We start from the raw sequence: 17,128 nt of genomic DNA, 5'->3' as shown, positions 1-17,128 counted from the left end.
CGAGTGTGCCGGTGCAAATTTGAACCACGCCAATGTTTTACTTTGGCGGTAATCGACGATTTTTGGTCAAATTATGACGTCACTTTTGCACCAAAAAGTTGTAATTCCCAAGGTTTTGCGAATTTTGTATGACTCCACACAGGAAAGTTGTTCAGAATGCTCAACTTGGTCGATTTGCACCGTCAAAACGCGATTTCCAGAGTTGACTATTAGAAAAACAAGATGGCCGATCTTCCCTTTTCCCTGCCCGGGGAATAACCTTTTTAATTTTCGAGGCACCCCGAAAAGCCGAATTAGCGTGATTACTTCTTGCGGAAACCCCACCCGAGTGTGCCGGTGCAAATTTGAACCACGCCAATTTTTTACTTTGGCGGTAATCGACGATTTTTGGTCAATATATGACGTCACTTTTGCACCAAAAAGTTGTAATTCCCAAGGTTTTGCGAATTTTGCATGACTCCACACAGTAAAGTTGTTCAGGATGCTCAACTTGGTCGATTTGCACCGTCAAAACGCGATTTCCAGAGTTGACTATTAGAAAAACAAGATGGCCGCTCTTCCCTTTTCCCTGCCCGGGGAATAACCTTTTTAATTTTCGTGGCACCCCGAAAAGCCGAATTAGCGTGATTACTTCTAGCGGATACCCCACCCGAGTGTGCCGGTGCAAATTTGAACCACGCCAATGTTTTACTTTGGCGGTAATCGACGATTTTTGGTCAAATTATGACGTCACTTTTGCACCAAAAAGTTGTAATTCCCAAGGTTTTGCGAATTTTGCATGTCTCCACACAGGAAAGTTGTTCAGGATGCTCAACTTGGTCGATTTGCACCGTCAAAACGCGATTTCCAGAGTTGACTTTTAGAAAACAAGATGGCCGCTCTTCCCGTTTCCCTGCCCGGGAAATAAACTTTTTAATTTTCGTGGCACCCCGAAAAGCCGAATTAGCGTGATTACTTCTTGCAGATACCCCAGCCGAGTGTGCCGGTGCAAATTTGAACCCCGTCAATGTTTTACTTTGGCGGTAATCGACGATTTTTGGTCAAATTTATGACGTCACTTTTGCAACAAAAAGTTGTAATTCCCTAGGTTTTGCGAATTTTGCATTTCTCCACACAGTAAAGTTGTTCAGGATGCTCAACTTGGTCGATTTGCACCGTCAAAACGCGATTTCCAGAGTTGACTATTAGAAAAACAAGATGGCCGTTCTTCCCTTTTACATGGCCGGGGAATAAAATTTTTAATTTTCGTGGCACCCCGAAAAACCGAATTAGCGTGATTACTTCTTGCGGATACCCCACCTGAGTGTGCCGGTGCAAATTAGAACCTTGTCAATGTTTTACTTTGGCGGTAATCGACGATTTTTGGTCAAATTATGACGTCACTTTTGCACAAAAAAGTTGTAATTCCCAAGGTTTTGCGAATTTTGCATGACTCCACACAGGAAAGTTGTTCAGGATGCTCAACTTGGTCGATTTGCACAGTCAAAACGCGATTTCCAGAGTTGACTATTAGAAAAACAAGATGGCCGCTCTTCCTTTTTCCCTGCCCGGGGAATAACCTTTTTAATTTTCGAGGCACCCCGAAAAGCCGAATTAGCGTGATTACTTCTTGCGGAAACCCCACCCGAGTGTGCCGGTGCAAATTTAAACCACGCCAATGTTTTACTTTGGCGGTAATCGACGATTTTTGGTCAATATATGACGTCACTTTTGCACCAAAAAGTTGTAATTCCCAAGGTTTTGCGAATTTTGCATGACTCCACACAGGAAAGTTGTTCAGGATGCTTAACTTGGTCGATTTGCACCGTCAAAACGCGTTTTCCAGAGTTGACTATTAGAAAAACAAGATGGCCGCTCTTCCCTTTTCCCTGCCCGGGGAATAACCTTTTTAATTTTCGTGGCACCCCGAAAAGCCGAATTAGCGTGATTACTTCTTGCGGATACCCCACCCGAGTGTGCCGGTGCAAATTTGAACCACGCCAATGTTTTACTTTGGCGGTAATCGACGATTTTTGGTCAAATTATGACGTCACTTTTGCACCAAAAAGTTGTAATTCCCAAGGTTTTGCGAATTTTGTATGACTCCACACAGGAAAGTTGTTCAGGATGCTCAACTTGGTCGGTTTGCACCGTCAAAACGCGATTTCCAGAGTTGACTATTAGAAAAACAAGATGGCCGATCTTCCCTTTTCCCTGCCCGGGGAATAATCTTTTTAATTTTCGAGGCACCCCGAAAAGCCGAATTAGCGTGATTACTTCTTGCGGAAACCCCACCCGAGTGTGCCGGTGCAAATTTGAACCACGCCAATGTTTTACTTTGGCGGTAATCGACGATTTTTGGTCAATATATGACGTCACTTTTGCACCAAAAAGTTGTAATTCCCAAGGTTTTGCGAATTTTGCATGACTCCACACAGGAAAGTTGTTCAGGATGCTCAACTTGGTCGATTTGCACCGTCAAAACGCGATTTCCAGAGTTGACTATTAGAAAAACAAGATGGCCGCTCTTCCCTTTTCCCTGCCCGGGGAATAACCTTTTTAATTTTCGTGGCACCCCGAAAAGCCGAATTAGCGTGATTACTTCTTGCGGATACCCCACCCGAGTGTGCCGGTGCAAATTTGAACCACGCCAATGTTTTACTTTGGCGGTAATCGACGATTTTTGGTCAAATTATGACGTCACTTTTGCACCAAAAAGTTGTAATTCCCAAGGTTTTGCGAATTTTGCATGTCTCCACACAGGAAAGTTGTTCAGGATGCTCAACTTGGTCGATTTGCACCGTCAAAACGCGATTTCCAGAGTTGACTATTAGAAAACAAGATGGCCGCTCTTCCCGTTCCCCTGCCCGGGAAATAAACTTTTTAATTTTCGAGGCACCCCGAAAAGCCGAATTAGCGTGATTACTTCTTGCGGATACCCCACCCTAGTGTGCCGATGCAAATTTGAACCACGCAAATGATTTACTTTGGCGGTAATCGACGATTTTTGGTCAAATTATGACGTCACTTTTGCACCAAAAAGTTGTAATTCCCAAGGTTTTGCGAATTTTGCATGTCTCCACACAGGAAAGTTGTTCAGGATGCTCAACTTGGTCGATTTGCACCGTCAAAACGCAATTTCCAGAGTTGACTTTTAGAAAACAAGATGGCCGCTCTTCCCGTTTCCCTGCCCGGGAAATAAACTTTTTAATTTTCGTGGCACCCCGAAAAGCCGAATTAGCGTGATTACTTCTTGCGGATACCCCACCCGAGTGTGCCTCTGCAAATTTGAACCCCGTCAATGTTTTACTTTGGCGGTAATCGACGATTTTTGGTCAAATTATGACGTCACTTTTGCACAAAAAAGTTGAAATTCCCAAGGTTTTGCGAATTTTGCATGACTCCACACAGGAAAGTTGTTCAGGATGCTCAACTTGGTCGATTTGCACAGTCAAAACGCGATTTCCAGAGTTGACTATTAGAAAAACAAGATGGCCGCTCTTCCCTTTTCACTGCCCGGGGAATAACCTTTTTAATTTTCGAGGCACCCCGAAAAGCCGAATTAGCGTGATTACTTCTTGCGGAAACCCCACCCTAGTGTGCCGGTGCAAATTTGAACCCAATCAATGTTTTACTTTGGCGGTAATCGACGATTTTTGGTCAATATATGACGTCACTTTTGCACAAAAAAGTTGTAATTCCCAAGGTTTTGCGAATTTTGCATGTCTCCACACAGGAAAGTTGTTCAGGATGCTCAACTTGGTCGATTTGCACCGTCAAAACGCGATTTCCAGAGTTGACTTTTAGAAAACAAGATGGCCGCTCTTCCCGTTTCCCTGCCCGGGAAATAAACTTTTTAATTTTCGTGGCACCCCGAAAAGCCGAATTAGCGTGATTACTTCTTGCAGATACCCCAGCCGAGTGTGCCGGTGCAAATTTGAACCCCGTCAATGTTTTACTTTGGCGGTAATCGACGATTTTTGGTCAAATTTATGACGTCACTTTTGCAACAAAAAGTTGTAATTCCCTAGGTTTTGCGAATTTTGCATTTCTCCACACAGTAAAGTTGTTCAGGATGCTCAACTTGGTCGATTTGCACCGTCAAAACGCGATTTCCAGAGTTGACTATTAGAAAAACAAGATGGCCGTTCTTCCCTTTTACATGGCCGGGGAATAAACTTTTTAATTTTCGTGGCACCCCGAAAAACCGAATTAGCGTGATTACTTCTTGCGGATACCCCACCTGAGTGTGCCGGTGCAAATTTGAACCCCGTCAATGTTTTACTTTGGCGGTAATCGACGATTTTTGGTCAAATTATGACGTCACTTTTGCACAAAAAAGTTGTAATTCCCAAGGTTTTGCGAATTTTGCATAACTCCACACAGGAAAGTTGTTCAGGATGCTCAACTTGGTCGATTTGCACCGTCAAAACGCGACTTCCAGAGTTGACTATTAGAAAAACAAGATGGCCGCTCTTCCTTTTTCCCTGCCCGGGGAATAACCTTTTTAATTTTCGAGGCACCCCGAAAAGCCGAATTAGCGTGATTACTTCTTGCGGAAACCCCACCCGAGTGTGCCGGTGCAAATTTGAACCACGCCAATGTTTTACTTTGGCGGTAATCGACGATTTTTGGTCAATATATGACGTCACTTTTGCACCAAAAAGTTGTAATTCCCAAGGTTTTGCGAATTTTGCATGACTCCACACAGGAAAGTTGTTCAGGATGCTCAACTTGGTCGATTTGCACCGTCAAAACGCGTTTTCCAGAGTTGACTATTAGAAAAACAAGATGGCCGCTCTTCCCTTTTCCCTGCCCGGGGAATAACCTTTTTAATTTTCGTGGCACCCCGAAAAGCCGAATTAGCGTGATTACTTCTTGCGGATACCCCACCCGAGTGTGCCGGTGCAAATTTGAACCACGCCAATGTTTTACTTTGGCGGTAATCGACGATTTTTGGTCAAATTATGACGTCACTTTTGCACCAAAAAGTTGTAATTCCCAAGGTTTTGCGAATTTTGTATGACTCCACACAGGAAAGTTGTTCAGGATGCTCAACTTGGTCGGTTTGCACCGTCAAAACGCGATTTCCAGAGTTGACTATTAGAAAAACAAGATGGCCGATCTTCCCTTTTCCCTGCCCGGGGAATAATCTTTTTAATTTTCGAGGCACCCCGAAAAGCCGAATTAGCGTGATTACTTCTTGCGGAAACCCCACCCGAGTGTGCCGGTGCAAATTTGAACCACGCCAATGTTTTACTTTGGCGGTAATCGACGATTTTTGGTCAATATATGACGTCACTTTTGCACCAAAAAGTTGTAATTCCCAAGGTTTTGCGAATTTTGCATGACTCCACACAGGAAAGTTGTTCAGGATGCTCAACTTGGTCGATTTGCACCGTCAAAACGCGATTTCCAGAGTTGACTATTAGAAAAACAAGATGGCCGCTCTTCCCTTTTCCCTGCCCGGGGAATAACCTTTTTAATTTTCGTGGCACCCCGAAAAGCCGAATTAGCGTGATTACTTCCTGCGGATACCCCACCCGAGTGTGCCGGTGCAAATTTGAACCACGCCAATGTTTTACTTTGGCGGTAATCGACGATTGTTGGTCAAATTATGACGTCACTTTTGCACCAAAAAGTTGTAATTCCCAAGGTTTTGCGAATTTTGCATGTCTCCACACAGGAAAGTTGTTCAGGATGCTCAACTTGGTCGATTTGCACCGTCAAAACGCGATTTCCAGAGTTGACTATTAGAAAACAAGATGGCCGCTCTTCCCGTTTCCCTGCCCGGGAAATAAACTTTTTAATTTTCGAGGCACCCCGAAAAGCCGAATTAGCGTGATTACTTCTTGCGGATACCCCACCCTAGTGTGCCGATGCAAATTTGAACCACGCAAATGATTTACTTTGGCGGTAATCGACGATTTTTGGTCAATATATGACGTCACTTTTGCACAAAAAAGTTGTAATTCCCAAGGTTTTGCGAATTTTGCATGACTCCACACAGGAAAGTTGTTCAGGATGCTCAACTTGGTCGATTTGCACCGTCAAAACGCGATTTCCAGAGTTGACTATTAGAAAAACAAGATGGCCGCTCTTCCCTTTTCCTTGCCCGGGGAATAACCTTTTTAATTTTCGTGGCACCCCAAAAAGCCGAATTAGCGTGATTACTTCTTGCGGATACCCCACCCGAGTGTGCCGGTGCAAATTTGAACCACGCCAATGTTTTACTTTGGCGGTAATCGACGATTTTTGGTCAAATTATGACGTCACTTTTGCACCAAAAAGTTGTAATTCCCAAGGTTTTGCGAATTTTGCATGTCTCCACACAGGAAAGTTGTTCAGGATGCTCAACTTGGTCGATTTGCACCGTCAAAACGCAATTTCCAGAGTTGACTTTTAGAAAACAAGATGGCCGCTCTTCCCGTTTCCCTGCCCGGGAAATAAACTTTTTAATTTTCGTGGCACCCCGAAAAGCCGAATTAGCGTGATTACTTCTTGCGGATACCCCACCCGAGTGTGCCTCTGCAAATTTGAACCCCGTCAATGTTTTACTTTGGCGGTAATCGACGATTTTTGGTCAAATTATGACGTCACTTTTGCACAAAAAAGTTGTAATTCCCAAGGTTTTGCGAATTTTGCATGACTCCACACAGGAAAGTTGTTCAGGATGCTCAACTTGGTCGATTTGCACAGTCAAAACGCGATTTCCAGAGTTGACTATTAGAAAAACAAGATGGCCGCTCTTCCCTTTTCCCTACCCGGGGAATAACCTTTTTAATTTTCGAGGCACCCCGAAAAGCCGAATTAGCGTGATTACTTCTTGCGGAAACCCCACCCTAGTGTGCCGGTGCAAATTTGAACCCAATCAATGTTTTACTTTGGCGGTAATCGACGATTTTTGGTCAATATATGACGTCACTTTTGCACAAAAAAGTTGTAATTCCCAAGGTTTTGCGAATTTTGCATGTCTCCACACAGGAAAGTTGTTCAGGATGCTCAACTTGGTCGATTTGCACCGTCAAAACGCGATTTCCAGAGTTGACTTTTAGAAAACAAGATGGCCGCTCTTCCCGTTTCCCTGCCCGGGAAATAAACTTTTTAATTTTCGTGGCACCCCGAAAAGCCGAATTAGCGTGATTACTTCTTGCAGATACCCCAGCCGAGTGTGCCGGTGCAAATTTGAACCCCGTCAAAGTTTTACTTTGGCGGTAATCGACGATTTTTGGTCAAATTTATGACGTCACTTTTGCAACAAAAAGTTGTAATTCCCTAGGTTTTGCGAATTTTGCATTTCTCCACACAGTAAAGTTGTTCAGGATGCTCAACTTGGTCGATTTGCACCGTCAAAACGCGATTTCCAGAGTTGACTATTAGAAAAACAAGATGGCCGTTCTTCCCTTTTACATGGCCGGGGAATAAACTTTTTAATTTTCGTGGCACCCCGAAAAACCGAATTAGCGTGATTACTTCTTGCGGATACCCCACCTGAGTGTGCCGGTGCAAATTTGAACTCCGTCAATGTTTTACTTTGGCGGTAATCGACGATTTTTGGTCAAATTATGACGTCACTTTTGCACAAAAAAGTTGTAATTCCCAAGGTTTTGCGAATTTTGCATGACTCCACACAGGAAAGTTGTTCAGGATGCTCAACTTGGTCGATTTGCACAGTCAAAACGCGATTTCCAGAGTTGACTATTAGAAAAACAAGATGGCCGCTCTTCCTTTTTCCCTGCCCGGGGAATAACCTTTTTAATTTTCGAGGCACCCCGAAAAGCCGAATTAGCGTGATTACTTCTTGCGGAAACCCCACCCGAGTGTGCCGGTGCAAATTTGAACCACGCCAATGTTTTACTTTGGCGGTAATCGACGATTTTTGGTCAATATATGACGTCACTTTTGCACCAAAAAGTTGTAATTCCCAAGGTTTTGCGAATTTTGCATGACTCCACACAGGAAAGTTGTTCAGGATGCTCAACTTGGTCGATTTGCACCGTCAAAACGCGTTTTCCAGAGTTGACTATTAGAAAAACAAGATGGCCGCTCTTCCCTTTTCCCTGCCCGGGGAATAACCTTTTTAATTTTCGTGGCACCCCGAAAAGCCGAATTAGCGTGATTACTTCTTGCGGATACCCCACCCGAGTGTGCCGGTGCAAATTTGAACCACGCCAATGTTTTACTTTGGCGGTAATCGACGATTTTTGGTCAAATTATGACGTCACTTTTGCACCAAAAAGTTGTAATTCCCAAGGTTTTGCGAATTTTGTATGACTCCACACAGGAAAGTTGTTCAGGATGCTCAACTTGGTCGGTTTGCACCGTCAAAACGCGATTTCCAGAGTTGACTATTAGAAAAACAAGATGGCCGATCTTCCCTTTTCCCTGCCCGGGGAATAATCTTTTTAATTTTCGAGGCACCCCGAAAAGCCGAATTAGCGTGATTACTTCTTGCGGAAACCCCACCCGAGTGTGCCGGTGCAAATTTGAACCACGCCAATGTTTTACTTTGGCGGTAATCGACGATTTTTGGTCAATATATGACGTCACTTTTGCACCAAAAAGTTGTAATTCCCAAGGTTTTGCGAATTTTGCATGACTCCACACAGGAAAGTTGTTCAGGATGCTCAACTTGGTCGATTTCCACCGTCAAAACGCGATTTCCAGAGTTGACTATTAGAAAAACAAGATGGCCGCTCTTCCCTTTTCCCTGCCCGGGGAATAACCTTTTTAATTTTCGTGGCACCCCGAAAAGCCGAATTAGCGTGATTACTTCTTGCGGATACCCCACCCGAGTGTGCCGGTGCAAATTTGAACCACGCCAATGTTTTACTTTGGCGGTAATCGACGATTTTTGGTCAAATTATGACGTCACTTTTGCACCAAAAAGTTGTAATTCCCAAGGTTTTGCGAATTTTGCATGTCTCCACACAGGAAAGTTGTTCAGGATGCTCAACTTGGTCGATTTGCACCGTCAAAACGCGATTTCCAGAGTTGACTATTAGAAAACAAGATGGCCGCTCTTCCCGTTTCCCTGCCCGGGAAATAAACTTTTTAATTTTCGAGGCACCCCGAAAAGCCGAATTAGCGTGATTACTTCTTGCGGATACCCCACCCTAGTGTGCCGATGCAAATTTGAACCACGCAAATGATTTACTTTGGCGGTAATCGACGATTTTTGGTCAATATATGACGTCACTTTTGCACAAAAAAGTTGTAATTCCCAAGGTTTTGCGAATTTTGCATGACTCCACACAGGAAAGTTGTTCAGGATGCTCAACTTGGTCGATTTGCACCGTCAAAACGCGATTTCCAGAGTTGACTATTAGAAAAACAAGATGGCCGCTCTTCCCTTTTCCTTGCCCGGGGAATAACCTTTTTAATTTTCGTGGCACCCCAAAAAGCCGAATTAGCGTGATTACTTCTTGCGGATACCCCACCCGAGTGTGCCGGTGCAAATTTGAACCACGCCAATGTTTTACTTTGGCGGTAATCGACGATTTTTGGTCAAATTATGACGTCACTTTTGCACCAAAAAGTTGTAATTCCCAAGGTTTTGCGAATTTTGCATGTCTCCACACAGGAAAGTTGTTCAGGATGCTCAACTTGGTCGATTTGCACCGTCAAAACGCAATTTCCAGAGTTGACTTTTAGAAAACAAGATGGCCGCTCTTCCCGTTTCCCTGCCCGGGAAATAAACTTTTTAATTTTCGTGGCACCCCGAAAAGCCGAATTAGCGTGATTACTTCTTGCGGATACCCCACCCGAGTGTGCCTCTGCAAATTTGAACCCCGTCAATGTTTTACTTTGGCGGTAATCGACGATTTTTGGTCAAATTATGACGTCACTTTTGCACAAAAAGTTGTAATTCCCAAGGTTTTGCGAATTTTGCATGACTCCACACAGGAAAGTTGTTCAGGATGCTCAACTTGGTCGATTTGCACAGTCAAAACGCGATTTCCAGAGTTGACTATTAGAAAAACAAGATTGCCGCTCTTCCCTTTTCCCTGCCCGGGGAATAACCTTTTTAATTTTAGAGGCACCCCGAAAAGCCGAATTAGCGTGATTACTTCTTGCGGATACCCCACCCGAGTGTGCCGGTGCAAATTTGAACCACGCCAATGTTTTACTTTGGCGGTAATCGACGATTTTTGGTCAAATTATGACGTCACTTTTGCACCAAAAAGTTGTAATTCCCAAGGTTTTGCGAATTTTGCATGTCTCCACACAGGAAAGTTGTTCAGGATGCTCAACTTGGTCGATTTGCACAGTCAAAACGCGATTTCCAGAGTTGACTATTAGAAAAACAAGATGGCCGCTCTTCCCTTTTCCTTGCCCGGGGAATAACCTTTTTAATTTTCGTGGCACCCCAAAAAGCCGAATTAGCGTGATTACTTCTAGCGGATACCCCACCCGAGTGTGCCGGTGCAAATTTGAACCACGCCAATGTTTTACTTTGGCGGTAATCGACGATTTTTGGTCAAATTATGACGTCACTTTTGCACCAAAAAGTTGTAATTCCCAAGGTTTTGCGAATTTTGCATGTCTCCACACAGGAAAGTTGTTCAGGATGCTCAACTTGGTCGATTTGCACCGTCAAAACGCAATTTCCAGAGTTGACTTTTAGAAAACAAGATGGCCGCTCTTCCCGTTTCCCTGCCCGGGAAATAAACTTTTTAATTTTCGTGGCACCCCGAAAAGCCGAATTAGCGTGATTACTTCTTGCGGATACCCCACCCGAGTGTGCCTCTGCAAATTTGAACCCCGTCAATGTTTTACTTTGGCGGTAATCGACGATTTTTGGTCAAATTATGACGTCACTTTTGCACAAAAAAGTTGTAATTCCCAAGGTTTTGCGAATTTTGCATGACTCCACACAGGAAAGTTGTTCAGGATGCTCAACTTGGTCGATTTGCACAGTCAAAACGCGATTTCCAGAGTTGACTATTAGAAAAACAAGATGGCCGCTCTTCCCTTTTCCCTGCCCGGGGAATAACCTTTTTAATTTTCGAGGCACCCCGAAAAGCCGAATTAGCGTGATTACTTCTTGCGGAAACCCCACCCTAGTGTGCCGGTGCAAATTTGAACCCAATCAATGTTTTACTTTGGCGGTAATCGACGATTTTTGGTCAATATATGACGTCACTTTTGCACAAAAAAGTTGTAATTCCCAAGGTTTTGCGAATTTTGCATGTCTCCACACAGGAAAGTTGTTCAGGATGCTCAACTTGGTCGATTTGCACCGTCAAAACGCGATTTCCAGAGTTGACTTTTAGAAAACAAGATGGCCGCTCTTCCCGTTTCCCTGCCCGGGAAATAAACTTTTTAATTTTCGTGGCACCCCGAAAAGCCGAATTAGCGTGATTACTTCTTGCAGATACCCCAGCCGAGTGTGCCGGTGCAAATTTGAACCCCGTCAAAGTTTTACTTTGGCGGTAATCGACGATTTTTGGTCAAATTTATGACGTCACTTTTGCAACAAAAAGTTGTAATTCCCTAGGTTTTGCGAATTTTGCATTTCTCCACACAGTAAAGTTGTTCAGGATGCTCAACTTGGTCGATTTGCACCGTCAAAACGCGATTTCCAGAGTTGACTATTAGAAAAACAAGATGGCCGTTCTTCCCTTTTACATGGCCGGGGAATAAACTTTTTAATTTTCGTGGCACCCCGAAAAACCGAATTAGCGTGATTACTTCTTGCGGATACCCCACCTGAGTGTGCCGGTGCAAATTTGAACCCCGTCAATGTTTTACTTTGGCGGTAATCGACGATTTTTGGTCAAATTATGACGTCACTTTTGCACAAAAAAGTTGTAATTCCCAAGGTTTTGCGAATTTTGCATGACTCCACACAGGAAAGTTGTTCAGGATGCTCAACTTGGTCGATTTGCACAGTCAAAACGCGATTTCCAGAGTTGACTATTAGAAAAACAAGATGGCCGCTCTTCCTTTTTCCCTGCCCGGGGAATAACCTTTTTAATTTTCGAGGCACCCCGAAAAGCCGAATTAGCGTGATTACTTCTTGCGGAAACCCCACCCGAGTGTGCCGGTGCAAATTTGAACCACGCCAATGTTTTACTTTGGCGGTAATCGACGATTTTTGGTCAATATATGACGTCACTTTTGCACCAAAAAGTTGTAATTCCCAAGGTTTTGCGAATTTTGCATGACTCCACACAGGAAAGTTGTTCAGGATGCTCAACTTGGTCGATTTGCACCGTCAAAACGCGTTTTCCAGAGTTGACTATTAGAAAAACAAGATGGCCGCTCTTCCCTTTTCCCTGCCCGGGGAATAACCTTTTTAATTTTCGTGGCACCCCGAAAAGCCGAATTAGCGTGATTACTTCTTGCGGATACCCCACCCGAGTGTGCCGGTGCAAATTTGAACCACGCCAATGTTTTACTTTGGCGGTAATCGACGATTTTTGGTCAAATTATGACGTCACTTTTGCACCAAAAAGTTGTAATTCCCAAGGTTTTGCGAATTTTGTATGACTCCACACAGGAAAGTTGTTCAGGATGCTCAACTTGGTCGGTTTGCACCGTCAAAACGCGATTTCCAGAGTTGACTATTAGAAAAACAAGATGGCCGATCTTCCCTTTTCCCTGCCCGGGGAATAATCTTTTTAATTTTCGAGGCACCCCGAAAAGCCGAATTAGCGTGATTACTTCTTGCGGAAACCCCACCCGAGTGTGCCGGTGCAAATTTGAACCACGCCAATGTTTTACTTTGGCGGTAATCGACGATTTTTGGTCAATATATGACGTCACTTTTGCACCAAAAAGTTGTAATTCCCTAGGTTTTGCGAATTTTGCATGACTCCACACAGTAAAGTTGTTCAGGATGCTCAACTTGGTCGATTTGCACCGTCAAAACGCGATTTCCAGAGTTGACTATTAGAAAAACAAGATGGCCGTTCTTCCCTTTTACCTGGCCGGGGAATAAACTTTTTAATTTTCGTGGCACCCCGAAAAGCCGAATTAGCGTGATTACTTCTTGCGGATACCCCACCCGAGTGTGCCTGTGCAAATTTGAACCCCGTCAATGTTTTACTTTGGCTGTAATCGACGATTTTTGGTCAAATTATGACGTCACTTTTGCACAAAAAAGTTGTAATTCCCAAGGTTTTGCGAATTTTGCATGACTCCACACAGGAAAGTTGTTCAGGATGCTCAACTTGGTCGATTTGCACAGTCAAAACGCGATTTCCAGAGTTGACTATTAGAAAAACAAGATGGCCGCTCTTCCCTTTTCCCTGCCCGGGGAATAACCTTTTTAATTTTCGAGGCACCCCGAAAAGCCGAATTAGCGTGATTACTTCTTGCGGAAACCCCACCCGAGTGTGCCGGTGCAAATTTGAAGCACGCCAATGTTTTACTTTGGCGGAAATCGACGATTTTTGGTCAAATTATGACGTCACTTGTGCACCGAAAAGTTGTAATTCCCTAGGTTTTGCGAATTTTGCATGACTCCACACAGTAAACTTGTTCAGGATGCTCAACTTGGTCGATTTGCACCGTCAAAACGCGATTTCCAGAGTTGACTATTAGAAAAACAAGATGGCTGCTCTTCCCTTTTACCTGGCCGGGAAATAAACTTTTTAATTTTCGTGGCACCCCGAAAAGCCGAATTAGCGTGATTACTTCTTGCGGATACCCCACCCGAGTGTGCCCGTGCAAATTTGAACCCCGTCAATGTTTTACTTTGGCGGTAATCGACGATTTTTGGTCAAATTATGACGTCACTTTTGCACCAAAAAGTTGTAATTCCCAAGGTTTTGCGAATTTTGCATGACTCCACACAGGAAAGTTGTTCAGGATGCTCAACTTGGTCGATTTGCACCGTCAAAACGCGATTTCCAGAGTTGACTATTAGAAAAACAAGATGGCCGCTCTTCCCTTTTACCTGGCCGGGGAATAAACTTTTTAATTTTCGTGGCACCCCGAAAAACCGAATTAGCGTGATTACTTCTTGCTGATACCCCACCCGAGTGTGCCCGTGCAAATTTGAACCCCGTCAATGTTTTACTTTGGCGGTAATCGACGATTTTGGGTCAAATTATGACGTCACTTTTGCACCAAAAAGTTGTAATTCCCAAGGTTTTGCGAATTTTGCATGACTCCACACAGGAAAGTTGTTCAGGATGCTCAACTTGGTCGATTTGCACCGTCAAAACGCGATTTCCAGAGTTGACTATTAGAAAAACAAGATGGCCGCTCTTCCCTTTTACCTGGCCGGGGAATAAACTTTTTAATTTTCGTGGCACCCCGAAAAACCGAATTAGCATGATTACTTCTTGCTGATACCCCACCCGAGTGTGCCCGTGCAAATATGAACCCCGTCAAGGTTTTACTTTGGCGGTAATCGACGATTTTTGGTCAAATTATGACGTCACTTTTGCACCAAAAAGTTGTAATTCCCAAGGTTTTGCGAATTTTGCATGACTCCACACAGGAAAGTTGTTCAGGATGCTCAACTTGGTCGATTTGCACCGTCAAAACGCGATTTCCAGAGTTGACTATTAGAAAAACAAGATGGCTGCTCTTCCCTTTTACCTGGCCGGGAAATAAACTTTTTAATTTTCGTGGCACCCCGAACAACCGAATTAGCGTGATTACTTCTTGCTGATACCCCACCCGAGTGTGCCCGTGCAAATTTGAACCCCGTCAATGTTTTACTTTGGCGGTAATCGACGATTTTTGGTCAAATTATGACGTCACTTTTGCACCAAAAAGTTGTAATTCCCAAGGTTTTGCGAATTTTGCATGACTCCACACAGGAAAGTTGTTCAGGATGCTCAACTTGGTCGATTTGCACCGTCAAAACGCGATTTCCAGAGTTGACTATTAGAAAAACAAGATGGCCGCTCTTCCCTTTTACCTGGCCGGGGAATAAACTTTTTAATTTTCGTGGCACCCCGAAAAACCGAATTAGCGTGATTACTTCTTGCTGATACCCCACCCGAGTGTGCCCGTGCAAATTTGAACCCCGTCAATGTTTTACTTTGGCGGTAATCGACGATTTTTGGTCAAATTATGACGTCACTTTTGCACCAAAAAGTTGTAATTCCCAAGGTTTTGCGAATTTTGCATGACTCCACACAGGAAAGTTGTTCAGGATGCTCAACTTGGTCGATTTGCACCGTCAAAACGCGATTTCCAGAGTTGACTATTAAAAAAAACAAGATGGCCGCTCATCCCTTTCCCCTGCCCGGGGAATAAACTTTTTAATTTTCGAGCTCCCGTAAAGCCGAATTAGCATGATTACTTCTTGAGGATACCCCTCCCGAGTTTGCCGGTGCAAATTTGAACCCAATCAATGTTTTACTTTGGCGGTAATCAAAGATTTTTGGTCAAATTATGACGTCACTTTTGCACCAAAAAGTTGTAATTCCCTAGGTTTTGCGAATTTTGCATGACTCCACACAGTAAAGTTGTTCAGGATGCTCAACTTGGTCGATTTGCACCGTCAAAACGCGATTTCCAGAGTTGACTGTTAGAAAAACAAGATGGCCGCTCTTCCCTTTTACCTGGCCGGGGAATAACCTTTTTAATTTTCGTGGCACCCCGAAAAACCGAATTAGCGTGATTACTTCTTGCGGATACCCCACCCGAGTGTGCCGGTGCAAATTTGAACCCCGTCAATGTTTTACTTTGGCGGTAATCGACGATTTTTGGTCAAATTATGACGTCACTTTTGCACCAAAAAGTTGTAATTCCCAAGGTTTTGCGAATTTTGTATGACTCCACACAGGAAAGTTGTTCAGGATGCTCAACTTGGTCGATTTGCACCGTCAAAACGCGATTTCCAGAGTTGACTATTAGAAAAACAAGATGGCCGTTCTTCCCTTTTACCTGGCCGGGGAATAAACTTTTTAATTTTCGTGGCACCCCGAAAAACCGAATTAGCGTGATTACTTCTTGCGGATACCCCACCCGAGTGTGCCGGTGCAAATTTGAACCCCGTCAATGTTTTACTTTGGCGGTAATCGACGATTTTTGGTCAAATTATGACGTCACTTTTGCACCAAAAAGTTGTAATTCCCAAGGTTTTGCGAAATTTGCATGACTCCACACAGGAAAGTTGTATAGGATGCTCAACTTGGTCGATTTGCACCGTCAAAACGCGATTTCCAGAGTTGACTATTAAAAAAAACAAGATGGCCGCTCATCCCTTTTCCCTGCCCGGGGAATAAACTTTTTAATTTTCGAGCTCCCGTAAAGCCGAATTAGCATGATTACTTCTTGAGGATACCCCTCCCGAGTTTGCCGGTGCAAATTTGAACCCAATCAATGTTTTTCTTTGGCGGTAATCGATGATTTTTGGTCAAATTATGACGTCACTTTTGCACCAAAAAGTTGTAATTCCCAAGGTTTTGCGAATTTTGCATGACTTCACACAGGAAAGTTGTTCAGGATGCTCAACTTGGTCGATTTGCACCGTCAAAACGCGATTTCCAGAGTTGACTATGTGAAAAACAAGATGGCCGCTCTTCCCTTTTCCCTGCCCGGGGAATAACCATTTTAATTTTCGAGGCACCCCGAAAAGCCGAATTAGCGTGATTACTTCTTGCGGATACCCCACCCGAGTGTGCCGGTGCAAATTTGAACCACGCCAATGTTTTACTTTTCGCGGTAATCGACGATTTTTGGTCAAACTATGACGTCACTTTTGCACAAAAAAGTTGTAATTCCCAAGGTTTTGCGAATTTTGCATGGCTCCACACAGGAAAGTTGTTCAGGATGCTTAACTTGATCGATTTGCACCGTCAAAACGCGATTTCCAGAGTTGACTATAAGAAAAACAAGATGGCCGATCTTCCCTTTTTCCTGCCTGGGGAATAACCTTTTTAATTTTCGTGGCACCCCGAAAAGCCGAGTTAGCGTGATTACTTCTTGCGGATACCCCAGCCGAGTGTGCCTGTGCAAATTTGAACCCCGTCAATGTTTTACTTTGGCGGTAATCGACGATTTTTGGTCAAATTATGACGTCACTTTTGCACCAAAAATTTGTAACTCCCAAGGTTTTGCGAATTTTGCATGACTCCACACAGGAAAGTTGTTCAGGATGCTCAACTTGGTCGATTTGCACAGTCAAAACGCGATTTCCAGAGTTGACTGTTAGAAAAACAAGATGGCCGCTCTTCCC

This window comes from Asterias amurensis, chromosome 5, assembly GCF_032118995.1.
Source record: "Asterias amurensis chromosome 5, ASM3211899v1".
Taxonomy (NCBI): Eukaryota; Metazoa; Echinodermata; class Asteroidea; order Forcipulatida; family Asteriidae; genus Asterias; species Asterias amurensis.
Note: the sequence above shows the minus strand (reverse complement) of the source record.